The sequence below is a fragment of the Peromyscus maniculatus genome, chromosome 1 (assembly GCF_049852395.1).
Source record: "Peromyscus maniculatus bairdii isolate BWxNUB_F1_BW_parent chromosome 1, HU_Pman_BW_mat_3.1, whole genome shotgun sequence".
Classification (NCBI taxonomy): domain Eukaryota; kingdom Metazoa; phylum Chordata; class Mammalia; order Rodentia; family Cricetidae; genus Peromyscus; species Peromyscus maniculatus.
Window position 1 is genome coordinate 70054440 of NC_134852.1, and position 14793 is coordinate 70069232.

Below are 14793 nucleotides of genomic sequence, written 5' to 3' on the forward strand. Positions count from 1 at the left end.
CTCTTTCTTTGTTGCATCTTTGTTTGGCTTAGGAATCAGGGTAATTTTAGCCTCATAGAAGGAGTTTGGTAATGTTCCTTCTGTTTCTATTGTGTGGAACAATTTAAAGAGTATTGGTATTTATTCTTCTTTGAAGATCTGGTAGAATTCTGTGCTGAAACCATCTAGTCCTGGACTTTTTTTGGTTGAGAGACTTTTAATGACTGATTCTATTTCCTTAGGGGTTATTGGACTATTTAAATAGTTTATCTGGTCTTGATTTTCCTAAATATAACACCAGTAGCACAGACACTGAGAGAAACAATTAATCAATGGGACCTCTTGAAACTGAGAAACTTTTGTAGAGCAAAGGGCATGATCAACAAGACAAAGCAACAGCCTACAGAATAGGAAAAGATCTTCACCAACCCCACTTCTGACAGAGGGCTGATATCCAGAATATATAAAGAACTCAAGAAATAAGACAGCAAAATACCCAACAATTAAGAAATGGACTACAGAGCTAAAAAGAGAATTCTCAACAAAGAAAGCTCAAATGGCTGAAAGACATTTAAGGAATTGCTCAACATCCCTAATCATCAGGAAAATGCGAATCAAAACGACTCTGAGATATCACCTTATGCATGTCAGAATGGCTAAGATCAAAAACACTGAAGACAGCTTATGCTGGAGAGGATGTGGAGCAAGGGGAACTCTCCTCCATTGTTGGTGGGAATGCAAGCTTGTACAGCTACTTTGAAAATCAATACGGTACTTTCTTAGAAAATTGGGAATCAATCTCCCCCCAAGACCCAGCTATACCACTTTTGGGCATATTCCCAAGGAATGCTCAATCATACCACAAGGGCACATGCTCAGCTATGTTCATAGCAGCATTGTTTGTAATAGCCAGAACCTGGAAACAACCTAGATGCCCTTCAACTGAAAAATGGATAAATAAAATGTGGTACATATACACAATGGAGTACTACTCAGCAGAGAAAAACAATGACATCATGAGGTTTGCAGGCAAATGGATGGATCTAGAAAAAAATCATCCTGAGTGAGGTAACCCAGACTCAGAAAGACAAACATGGTATATACTCACTCATAGGAGGATACTAGATGTGAAACAAAGGATGAGTAGACTGCTACTCACAACTCCAGGGAGGCTAGCTAGTAAAGAAGACCCTAAGAAAGACAAAGGGATTGCCCAATGACAGAGAAATGGATGAGATCTACATGAGCAAACTAGACGTGAAGGGGGTTAATGAAGGGCAAGGGTCGAGGGAAAGAGAGCTTAGGGGAGTGGGAGATCCCAGCTGCATCAAGAACAGAGAGGGAGAACAAGGAAAAAGAGACCATGATAAATGAAGATTCCATGGGAATAGGAAGAAACAAAGTGCTAGAGAGGTCCCTGGAAATCCACAAAGATACCTCCACAATAGACTACTGGCAATGGTTGAGAGAAAGCCCGAACTGACCTATTATGGTGATCAGATGGCCAAACATCCTAACTGTTTTGGTAGAACTCTCATCCAATGACTGATGGAAGCAGATGCAGAGGTGTACGGCCAGGCCCCAGGTGGAGCTCCAGGAGTCCAATTGGCAAGAAAGAGGAGGGATTGTATGAGCGAGAATTGTTGAGACCATGATTGGAAAAAATCACACGGACAAATAGCCAAACTAGTGGAAACACATGAACTATGAACCAATAGCTGAGGAGCCCCCAACTGGATCAGGCCCTCTGGATGAGTGAGACAGTTGGTTAGCTTGAACTGTGTGTGAGGCCCCCAGGCAGTGGGAACAGGTCCTGTCCTTAGTGTATGAGCTGGCTGTTTGGAGCCTGGGGCCTATGCAGGGACACTTGGCTCAGCCTGGGTGAAGGGAAGAGGGGAATGGACCTGCCTGGACTGAATCTACCAGGCTGAGCTGAATCCCCAGGGCAGTCCTTGACCTGGAGGAGATGGGAATGAGGAGTGGGCTGGGGGGGTGGGGGGAGGAGGAGGGAGGACAGGAGAATCCGTGGCTGATATGTAATATTAAATTAAATTATAAAATAAAAAATAAAAAAACAACAAAACAAACAAGCAAACAACAACAACAAAAAAAAACTTCAAGGTTAGAAACTGTACTTTCTGCCTTCATCCATTTGGGAGCAAGCACACATCCAGAATATTTCTGCCTCCAAACCTCCTGACTTCATGTGATCAAGCATGTCCTGTGTAGTTGGGCCAACAAACTTTATTTACAAAATGAAATGTTTGGTTTGTTATCTTAAATGAATAATAGCCCCAAGCACTCTAGGAAAATATCTGTCCTTAGGCTAGTGGGGCTTAGAAATTAGAGGCATTTTTGGTTTATAGATCTCTTAAACACAGTAATAATTTAAGCTTAAAGCATAACTTTAGTCATCACATCCCCAGGTGGGAGAACTGCTGAGCAATGACTAAGACATGTGGCCTTGTTGGAGGAGGTATGTTATTGGTGGTGAGTTTGGATAGTTCAAAAGCCCAGGCCATTCTCAGATACTTCTCTGCCTTCTGCTAGTAGATCAAGATGTAAGATCTCAGCTACTACTCCAACACCATGTCTGCCTGCTTGCTGCCATTCTTTCTTCTGTGGTGGTCAGGGACTAACCCTCTGAACTGCAAATCCTCAGTAATTGATTGCCTTTATAAGTTCCCTTGATCATGTTGGTTTTTTATTTTCTTACAGCAATTGAAAATTAACAAAATCACTAAGGATAAGAAAGCACTTGTGCCGGGCGGTGGTGGCGCACGCCTTTAATCCCAGCGCTTGGGAGGCAGAGCCAGGTGGATCTCTGTGAGTTCAAGGCCAGCCTGGTCTCCAAAGCGAGTTCCAGGAAAGGCGCAAAGCTACACAGAGAAACCCTGTCTCAAAAAACCAAAAAAAAAAAAAAAAAAAAAAAAGAAAGCACTTGTATTTCAAATATCAATTTCATGGAATGCTGTCCCATCATAACAAATTAATTTTTTATTAAAATATTTGATAAATATATGGGCCATAATGTATGTATGTCTATAAGAAAAAAAAACAATTTTGAACAACTAAGAGAGTGATTTTGTTTGTTCGTTTTCTTTTTCAATACTGAGTTTCTTTGTAGTTCCAGCTGTTATGGAACTCTCTCTGCAGACCAGGATGGCCTCAAACACAGAGATCCACTTGTTTCTATCTCCTGAGTGCTGGTATTAAAGGTATTTGCCACCCATGCCCAGCTAAGTTATTATTTATAATCCATGTAGACAAAAGAACATCTTAAATATTACAATATATGCCTTCTAGATCTTACCTATAGCTGATATTTATTTGGTGTTTGCTTTTAAAGGAAGCTTGTGAGAAGAAATTAAATCATTTTTCATTCATTCATCAAATAAAAGGGTATTAGCAATCTACTTTTACATCAGAAACTATGTACTACCCAATACAGCTAGTAACATTGGTAATCATGCACATGGAACTAATATTCACATGTGTCACATGTAACAAATGTTACATCCCACTATCTTTTTGACTTATGTTTATACATCTTTCAGTTTTTTCTTTACCTGCTTCCCAGTTTTCCTCTATTCATCCACCATTGGCATATTCTTAAACATTTATTGATAAATTTAGAAAATTTACATTTACTGAGTATACAGATAAAAGATTATAGACCCTGTGTAGATAATATCATCACCTTTTTTGTTGTTGAGATGCGGAGAAGAGGTCTCACTGTTGCCAAGCTGACCTCAAACTTTCAATCTTCCTGTATTAAGTCTTGAGTAGCTAGGACTAGAGTTGTGCAACACTATTCCTGGATTAGATGCAAATAACAGTGTATGGGCATAATAGAAAATATAAATCAAAATGTATATAATCCTCCTATAAAAACTAAATCAAAATTTAGAAAAACTTCTACTTCTTCTATTAAGGCTGACAATCACTTCACAATCTGATATTTTGTATATTTAATGAAATTCAAATAGCATATGTTCTATCTTCAAATATTGTAAACATATCAGATTAAATATATTAAATGAAAATTTATAAATAGTACAACAAATGTACTGATACTTGTGGGCTCTTTCAGAGAATAAAGTCTACAAAAATTAACACTTCGTTTTAGATTGACATGGAAGTGACAGGCTATAAAGTATCTGAAAGTATGACTTATTTTTTCAGAGAGGCTTTTTGGATGTAACCTAGCCTATTCTTGAATCAAAAATAGAAGTGTATAAGCCTCCCTGTATCTTAACTTACAGGTATGCCCCAACATACTCAGCATAAACTCTTACTTCTTATATTGGAAACATTTTAGTAGAGTGGTAGAAAATATGAAAGAAAAATGACACATACTATGACAAGATGCAATCATAAAGTTGTTGACTGACATACACAAAATCTAAGAGTACCCAAATTGTTTTGATTTTATGTGTTTTTTAGTATTGTTATTTTTATACATATTCTGACTCTACCCCAGCCTAAACTGGAACTCAATATACATCTCAGACTTTCTTTGAATTCTCAATGCTCATTCAACCTCAGCATCCTGAACACTGGGATTAAAGGTGAAAGCCACCATGCCATGGGTGTTATATAGTTTAAGATGGGTGTTTTATTCTTTTATTCTTTTTTTTTACATGCATTGGTATTTTTGCCATGGGTGTCGGGTCTTCTGAAACTGGAGTCACAGACAGGTGTGAGCTGCTATGTGGGTGCTGGGATTTGAACCTAGGTCCATCTAGAAGAGCATTCAGTGCCTTTAACTGCTGAGCCATCTCTTAAGATAGCCCTGAACTCTTATGATCCTCCTATAACAATTTCCTGAGTACTGGGAATAGGGGTATTGGCTATGATCCCAGATTCCAAATTATTAAAAAATAAAAGTTTACCTTTGGTTTGGGTGTAGTATTTCAATTGGTAGAGTAGTTATCCAGCCTTCAGGAATCTATGAGTTTGAGCCCCAGAACCTCATAAACCTGGTGCTGTGATACGTGATTGTAATCCCAGAATCCTCCTAAAGTAGGGGTAGGGGAATCAAAAGTTAAATGGTTATCCTTTGCTACACAGTTCATTAAAGGTCAGCCTGAGACATATAAGAATATTCTCTAATAAGTAATTAAGATAAGGTGAAAAGTAATCTTGATTAGAAAAAAAATAGTTTGTCAACTCACTAGTAATTATGCAATTTGAATTGTTTTTTTAACTGTAAAAATATTTCGTTTTAAGAACACTACTATGGTTTCACCCTTCAGCTTTTGTCTTTTCCTTCAACTTTCCACCTGATTTGCAGTATCAGTTTGTTCTTATATGGGTCATCTTTCTGTAACATTCTGTTTTTAATCAAGCCATAAGAATGATTTTATCTATCAAGGGACATGAAACCTAATCATGTAACAGATTTGTCTATACACTTATCCCTATATTTATTTAAAATTTTAAAAATGTGTGTATATGTATATATCTTTCTGCATGTTTGTGTACATAAAAGTACAGTGCCCGTGGAGGCTGCAAATGGGTGTTGGATCATATGGAGCTGGAGTTATAAGCAACTGTGAACCATCAAAGATAGGTGCTTAGAACTGGACTCAAGTCCTCTGAAAGAGCACCAAGTGCTCTTATCAGCTAAGTTATCATTCCAGATCCTTTTCAATTCTCTTTTTTGTAATTTATTTCAATTTAATGTGTATGAGTGCTTTTCTTGCAAGCATGCACATGCTTAGTGCCTAAAGAGGACATAAGCAGGCATAAAATATCCTGGAACTGGGGTTACAGGTGTCTATGGGCTACCATATGGGTCCTAAGAACTGAACCTAGGTTCTGTGCAAGAACAATATGTGCTTTTAATCAATAATCAATATTCCTATCCAGACTTTATCAGTTATTCTTAAAACATCAACTGTAACCTATCATTTTTGTTTGTTGGTTTGTATCAACAGAGTCACATTAAGCAGCCATTCTATATTTGAACTCACCTTCCTGATTTAACCTCCTAAGTGCTGGAATTACAAATATAAAATATTGCCTTCTGCTGATCTTCACTATCTAGTGAAGCATTCCACTTGAATTATATGCAGCATCCCATCTAGTCAGTTTGAAGTCACAGAAACCAACATTTTGCATCTTAGTATGATAAAATTGAATAATCATTCAAAAGAATATCCAATGACTCTTATATGGCACCTTTGTTGCACATGATATTTTACTATTACACAACAATACCCTTTAGTGACCTCATTTATCAATATTTCTTTGTGAGCCACAGATAACAGATGGGTACTTATATATAGGTTACTGCAGACACAAGTGCTGTGGATATCATTCTATATAAATAAAACACTGATGGCCAGTAACCAGGCAGGAAGTAGGTTGCCAGGCAGGAAGTAGATGGGGCAAGGAGAGAGGAGAATTCGGGGAAGCAGAAGGCTGGGGGAAGAGACACTGCAGCCACCGCCAGGACAAACAGCATGTAGAGACTCTGGTAAGCCACCAGCCACGTGGCAAGGTATAGATTTATAAAAATGGGTTAATTTAAGATAAAAGAACAGTTAGCAAGAAGCCTGCCATGGCCATACAGTTTATAAGTGATATAAGCGTCTGAGTGATTATTTTATACGTGGATTGTAGGACTGCGGGGCTTGGGGAACCTGGAGAGAAGCCCTCCAGCAACACACAAGCACAAGAAACATGCATTTATACTACTGGTTGTATAAAGCTAAGGACTGTATTCAGGGATTCCCGCATACTAGATAAGCTCTCTATTACACACCTATGGAACAAGCAAAAAAAAACAAACAAAAACATATTTTACAGCTAGAGGGAGAGCTCAGAGGTAAAAGACTTGCTAACCTTCTAGAAGACCCAAGTTTGGTTCCTTGCACCCATGTTGGGAAGCTCACAACCGAAGCTCCAGTAGGATCCAATATAATCTTCTCTACTCCTCAGGCACCTGCATACTTGTGGCATTCACACACAAACAGACATCCAAGTAAATAAAAATAATAAAAAAAAATCTGAAAAATATTTTGATTGCTTTAGACCTAAACTCTGGGAATAAACAGAACTGTATAAATAAGCTTCTACAATAATTTTAAGAGAGCCCCTCTACCTCTCTTAAAAACAATCAAGGAGCTCATGAGGCAAAAGAGAAAATGGCCTCCAGGCCCAAAGTAGGGCAGGAAAGTAGAGTATAAGTGAGACTCTCATAAGGGCTAATGAGACATTGCTTGCTACAACTAGAGGCCATAAACATATCCACACATATGCTGATTATTGTATCTGTCACATTTGACAGCTTAGGATTTGGAGTTGTATTATGGTTGCTCTATTCTTGCTCTACCATGAAACATGAGCAGTCATTATGCAAATAACCATCTTTTAAAATCAAATATTTCTGTCATGAAAATAGGAAAATGTGACATAATCTACAAATTGCTTCAATTCACTTAAAGAAGTGAGTCCTGTACTTTATACACTCTGGGGTTTTAGGTGAATGGCATTTTCACTAGTTCTAAGTAGCAAGAATAAAAATTTAATGAGTAGAAACTTAATCTTGAATTAGAGATACATTCAGTGATATGCATCAGTAATTGTTTAGCTAGTTATACAATATAAATTACTTTTGACAAAAATGTAATTGTATACACATATGAGTATACCATGCTTGATACATGTATATAAGATGGCAAGGTAAATAACTATTAATAATGACTTCAATGTCTATCACTTCAGCCATTTTAATAGTGAGATAATTAAAATTAACTTATATTTAAATACATAATTTTAACAATATAGTTTTTCCTTAGTTTTCATTGGAATTCTGTAAAACCTGGAGTGACAGTACTCCCTAATAGTAATTTTAGGGCAATTATATGACCTCACCTGTACTCTCTGACAATCAATAAGCCATGGAATTTTATACGGAGATAAAAGCAAAAACAAATGTTACTTTCTATTTAGCACAAGTAACTAACACGAACACAGGACCTTTAAAAATCATGGTTAACCACTTATTGTGGGAAATACACACAAATTTAGGTCACTGAGATTAAGAAATTAGCTTCTTTTGAATTGCCAGACCCATACACACTTTCAAGCAAATCTCAGTCACTTAATCCAGTTTTCTCTCCACCTTATCTTCATTTTCCATTGTCAATCAGCCTAAAGTCATACAATACTTTATAATACACCTCACACATTTGTACTCCTCTATGTGTGTATATGTGTATAACCTTGTTTACATACTTATGTTAAAATATGCATACAAAATATACTTCTTCACTCACACATCCACTCCTTTAATTCCATTTAAAATGCACTCTCAAATGCAAATATCCACATATATATCATGATGTTGTTTATCAACTATTTCTAATTCCACTGATTTTTCCTTACTTGTCACTAACCTATACATCCATTTATACATTTTTCTATAAATTTGGAAATTCATAGAAATTTCCTAATAACGTAAATAAACTATCGACAGGAAAACATAAGCAAAACACTTCAAGAACAGAGGCATACACAAAGACTTTCTAAATCCAACAACAAAGGAACTAATCTCAAAAATGTCAAATGAGTTTACATGAAAATAAACTTTGGCACAGCACAGAAAAGCAGGTATTGAAGAGAAACTTTATTAAGCAGCAGATCAATATCTAGAATTCCATGAGCATCTAAAGTTAAAATACAAAGTAAACAAAAAATCATTCAATCAGATCAACATAAAGAGCATCTCCAAGGGACCCTGAAACACCCATGGAAGCTCTGAGGGGAGATGTGGCAGGGGCAATAGCACAGAAGTCTGCAGAACCCACAGTATCTGCAGAACAACTAAAAAGTAGGTAAGTCTTATGGGAAGAAACTTTTAAAAAAAGTGGACTCACAAAATTGGATGGAAAGATGATTGAGTCACCTGTGTGGCAGAGAATAGTAAAATGACAGACAGGCATTTACTGGTGTGGCAGCCATATGAGAGCTTGGTTGCAGCAGACAAAAAACTTGACATTACTGAACAGAGCCAGTCTTCGGTCTGTGGTGAACTGCAGCACAGAGCCTGTGCGGCTCACCCTACTGTGAGAAGGGGATGCCCACAGACTGCAAGTACAAAGGTCAATCTGGTGAGCCTTGAGGCTGCTGGCACCAAGGGCAGGGAGGTATGTAGTGCTTAGAGCTCTCGATGATCCTGCCCCTGGATGCCCTGCCTAGTAACAAGATCACCTGTAGTTGAAATGCTAGACAGTATTATTAATAAAAACCTGGAGCCAGATATTGGAGTGAAAAACAGAGAGATCAGAGAAATAGGACAAGTCACAGACAACCTCACCTCACAACACCTCAGTCTCCAAAGAGATTTACTTTCTGTATACCCACACCTATATGCCTTTCTATTCTGCCCTCTCATTTCCTCTCTCTGCCCAGTTATATCACTTCCTCTTCCTGCCAAGCTCTGTCACTTCCTGTCTGTCTATACAAACCTCCAGACCTTTATAGTTAGTGCCAGGATAAAAGGTATGTACTACCATGCCTGGCTCTGTTCCCAGTGTAGTCTTGAAATCACAGAGATTCAGATGGATCTGCCTCCCGAGTGATAGGATTAAAGGCATGTGCTATTATTGCATGACTTCTATGTTTTCTTTAGTAGCTGGCTTTCTCCTCCAATCATCAGATTAACTTGATTAGGGTTCACAATATATTGCAGACACAATACATCATCACATTTCCTCTTTTTTGTCTAAAGTAAAAAATAAAAAAGCTATAACTAATATAAGAAAACTATATACAATAAGTACAATAACTATATACAATAAGTACAATGACTATACATAATATTTACAAGCAATAAATATATCAACAATGTCTAGTCCATCTGCATTTGATAATTCAGAGAAAATACTTTGTTATCTATCCTATTTTAATGAGTTCAAAATGTACCTAATTCACTTTCTATCCTAACTTATTTACCAACCAAAAACTATCTTTTGATGTCTTTCAAATTTATATACTTAACACCTCTCAGTGAGCTTCTTTTCTGAATTTCTTAACAAGGAAAACTATAACTATAATTATCTAATTTTCAACTCCCTCAGAGACCTGAAAATGAAAAAATATTACCTAGTAAAACAGAAAGTGCAAAAAAGTGACTTCCAAAAAATGTGAGTTATAACTGGAACAGCCAGCTGTCTCTGTCATTCTAGAATTTTGGAAGTTGCTTACAATGCACTTCCTGTTTACTTAGGTAATATTATATCCTTCTGAGTTCTTTGATATAGTTGAAGATCAGATAATTATAATTTTCATTTGTTATGACAAAAGATAAATTAGATATGAAATTTAAACTCACAAATATAGGGTAGATGATAGAATATTTTCTTTAATTTTATCAAATAAAATAGACTAGATATTGTAACTGTAATTCTTGTTTGATAACTGTTCTATTATATGAAATTTTACTATGTTAAAGTTAAAACCTTCCTTTTTGATTAGACAGGAAAGGGGAAGTGCTGTAGGATGTATTTCTGTATGCTGTGAATATGTGTTGCTCTGGTTGGTTGATAAACAAAGCTATTTTGCCTATGGCAAGTCAGGTTATAGCTAGGCAAGCAGTTGAAGAGAGAAACAGGAAGAAGAAAGGAGAGGGGAAAGAGATGCCATCTCTGCCAGGAGACGCAAGATGTGAAAATACCAGTGAGCCACAGTCACATGGCAACTTATAGATTAATAGAAAAGGATCAAGTTATAAGAGCTAGCTAGCAAGAAGTTTGAGCCATAGGCCATCCAGTTTGTAAATAATATAAGCCTCTGTGTGTTTACTTGGGACTAAGCTGCCTCAGGACACGAATGGGAGAGATTTGTCCCAACTGCAAGCCTAGCAGGACACAGGAAAACATCTGACTACAATCATCCTGACCGTGGACAATAGCAGGATATCTAAGAAACCTCTAGGTGATTGTCCAGTATTCACTGTGCTTCAGAAACCAGAAACCCTGAATCAGACTAACGACTCATTGTAATGAGTATTTGCATGTAAAGCTATTTGGACAAAAATATATACTGTGTGATATGGTTTGATAAACATATATGTGATGGACACGTAGGAATAATGGAGGAATGGAGTGGATCATGGAAGGTGGAAAGAGGCAGACCTTAGAGATTCGATGGTAGTCAAAGTTGTGGGTGAAAGCTTCTCTGGGCAGGGGAGCATGCCATACAGGATGTGCTGGTACTTGTGTTGTTGCTTGAGGCCAAGTTGATCATCATGATCTGTGCTGCCACCAAAGCCCAGGTTAATATTAGTGATCCATGCGGCCCCATGTTGGTGCCCCTGGCCCAATCTGCTGCCAGGGCCATGATGATGTCTATGGTCTGTGCTGTTACCTGAAGCTATGTTGATATCTATTGTCCTACTACTACTGGAGGTGATGATGTCCATGGTCCCTTTTGCCAGCACAGGCCATTTTGGTGTCTGTGGTCTATGATGCTGTCTGAGACCATGTTGGTGTTCATATATGGTTTTTTTTTCATAATTGGTTTTATCACTGGAGGATAAATGGAAGTTCTTGTTCTTGGCATGGGCTGTGCCCATGTTGATATCTGTAGTCCATACAGCTGCCCAAGACCATGTTGATGTCCAGGGAACAAGCTGCCACCAGAAGCCAATGCTGATGTCTGTGGAACATGTTACCATCAAAGACCTTGTGGATGTCTGTAGTCTATGCTGCCCCCTGAAGCCATGTTAATGTCGATGGTCTGTAATTTTGCCTAGAGCCAACGATGGTATCGGTGGTCCATGCCACCATAGACCATGTTGAAGTCTGTAATCCATGCTACTACCTGAGGGTATGTGGAAATCTGTAGTCTATGCTACTGCCTGAAGCCATATTGATGCCTGCGGGCCATGCTGCCACCAGGGGCCATATGGTGTCTATGGCTTCTGGCTGGGGTAGGGGTGGGGAAAGACCCAGTTTGCTTTAAGGGGCTGACCACTGGGAGTTTAACCATGCTCCAGTGAGTATGTGGTCAACACATATTAAACTTGGTATATTTTTTTCCTTTTTTTTTTCTTTTTTAGGGGGAGGTCACAAGTGTGGCAGGGTTCACCTTGGAGGGTTGGAAAGTGAGTGTGATTGAAGTGTGTTATGTGAAATTCCCAAATAATAAGTAAAAATATCATGTTGGAAAAAAAAACCACCTAATAAAAAATGGCCTATACTACTTTAGAAAATACAATATTTGAAAACAGCCTAGATGTGGAACAGATAAATGAAAGGAAAATGTGGCAATATGTACAAGGGAATTGTATTTTGCTATAATGTAAAATGAAATGACATTCTTAGAAATATGGATGGAGCGGAAAGTCATAATGTTCATCAAAATAAGAAAGACTTAAGATATATATTACAAATACAGAATATAGTTTTATATATATACATATACATATATATATGTGTATATATATATATATATATATATATATATATATATATATATATATACACACACACAAGAGGAAAAGGTGTAAAGGGATGGGAGAATAGCAATCAGTGAAACAGATGCATGTAAATAGAACCAACATCTTTTAGAAGTAAGGACACCAGCAAGAAAAGAATGAGGAATCCTCACAATATAACCCATTACATATTACACTAACCTCCCAGAACACTCTCTTGGGTGCAAATCTTAAATCCTGAGACAGTATTTGATTGATGGAGAGTGAGGATAAGAAAATGAACTTCAGACAGAGAGACATATGTGAAGGAAAAATATATAAAGAAAGCCTCACGTTATATTTATGTAAGAAGTGTAAATACAGAAAAGGAAACAATGGAGAGAAGAAATAAACTTCAAATGGGGAAATAGACTTTAAATAACACCTCTGAAACAGAGAGTTTCTAACTAAAATGCAGACAATCTCTTGTGATACAATAGATAAAAGAGCCGAGGGAAAATCACTTGCTAGAAAACTCAGATATATACATCACATTGTGTTCTTTATCTCAAAATAAAAATTATTTTTGGAAAACAAGAACCAGATTTTGATTGAACACATGTAATCACAACATTCAGGAGCCCATAAAAAAAGGATTCTGTTTGAGGATGAATAGGTAGTATGTAAAAAAACAAAAATAGGCCGGGCGGTGGTGGCGCACGCCTTTAATCCCAGCACTCGGGAGGCAGAGCCAGGCGGATCTCTGTGAGTTCGAGGCCAGCCTGGGCTACCAAGTGAGTCCCAGGAAAGGCGCAAAGCTACACAGAGAAACCCTGTCTCGAAAAACCAAAAAAAATAAAATAAAATAAAACAGGCCAATTACTTACTTTTCAAAACTTATTTTTGTACTTTTTTTTACTTAAAAAGCACAGTGAATAAAAGGTAAAAGATGAAAATTAATAATTAACATACCTTAGGACATTTTGGACACACAATATCAATCTAGCAAATGACTTCAATAACAAAGACAGAAAGATACTGGTACCCATATATTCAATGATAAGCATTCATTTCTCAAAACAAATTGTTAAATATCCATAGAAAGTGGGACATCAGGGCTGGAGAGATGGCTCAGAGGTTAAGAACACTGACTGCTCTTCCAGAGGTCCTGAGTTCACTTCCCAGCAACCACATGATGGTTCACAACCATCTGTAATGAGACCTGGTGCCCTCTTCTGGTCATACATGTTGTATATATAATAAATAAATAAATAAGTAAATAAATAAGTAAATAAATAAATAAATAAATAAATCTTTAAAAAAAAAAGAAAGTGGGACATCAGTGTTTGTTCTTATTTGTATGTATTAATTATATACAATAGGTTTCATGACTTTTCATAAATATATAGAGCATATACAATGGTTGCTGGGGAGGGAAAACTAACATGATGCATTGGATAACCAAAATTGACAAAATAACAAGTAGCAAAGGGAACATTTACACTTAGCACCTCCCCCACTCAAGCTTAAGGGACAAACACTGTAGAAGAAATATAAGATGCAGAAGTGGTGTGAAATACTATGCAGGACATGGCCATTGACCTCATGAAAATAAGGAGTTATGGAACTTCCCCATGACCTATAACACAAGATCAAGAGAGCCAACCTCACAACATTAATAGGAGAGAGGCTCAAGAAATTCAAAATTGGGGCTGTAGAGATAGCTCAGAGGTTAAAAGCATTGACTGTTTTTCAAGAGGTCCTGAGTTCAATTCCCAGCAACCAAATGGTGGCTCAGAACCATCTATGATGAGATCTAATGCCCTTTTCTGGAATGCAGGCAAACATGCAGAAAGAACAGTATACATAATAAATAAAATAAATCTTAAAAAGAAAAGAAAGAAATTCAAAATCTAACTAAGGAGCTACTAGTAATTGATGGTTGCTTGGGAAGAGAAGTTATTTTTCTTTGGACATTTGCTCCTGAAAAGTTGTTTAGACTCAGGTGCATGGCCCCATACCCAGGCACATGCAGATGGTACTAATTGAACTCAGTAAGATTTAAAAAAAATGGTAAAATGGTATTAATAAATGCAAGCAATGGTTCTTTGTGGGAATAAACAAGATTTACAGACCCTTTGCCTAACCAAGCAAAAGAAAGAGTAACATAAATAACGGAATCAGTAATGAGCACAAACACATTACAACAGACACCAAAGAAATATAGAATATTTTAAAAGAATATAGAATACTTTAAAAACCTGTACATGACTAAGTTGAAAAATTAGAAAGAAATGTATGAATTTATTGATTCATCCAAACTACCAATGTTAAAACAAGAAGAGACCAATAACCTAAATAGTCCTGTAACAAAAGAAATTATA

General features: G+C 37.1%; 1 long non-coding RNA gene across 3 annotated transcripts in view; it reads right to left on the reverse strand.

The window, feature by feature from the left end:
• LOC102910105 (uncharacterized) overlaps window positions 1-14793 on the reverse strand; it is a 52091-nt gene that overhangs the window by 2668 nt on the left and 34630 nt on the right. For 2 of the 3 annotated variants that reach the window (XR_013042037.1, XR_013042039.1), the window contains 3 exons: window positions 6832-6938; window positions 4875-4999; window positions 3680-3796 (listed from right to left, as the gene is read on the reverse strand). This is a non-coding gene — a long non-coding RNA (uncharacterized LOC102910105). The remainder of the gene's footprint in view (window positions 1-3679; window positions 3797-4874; window positions 5000-6831; window positions 6939-14793) is intronic. The other variant, XR_013042038.1, reaches the window with a different exon arrangement.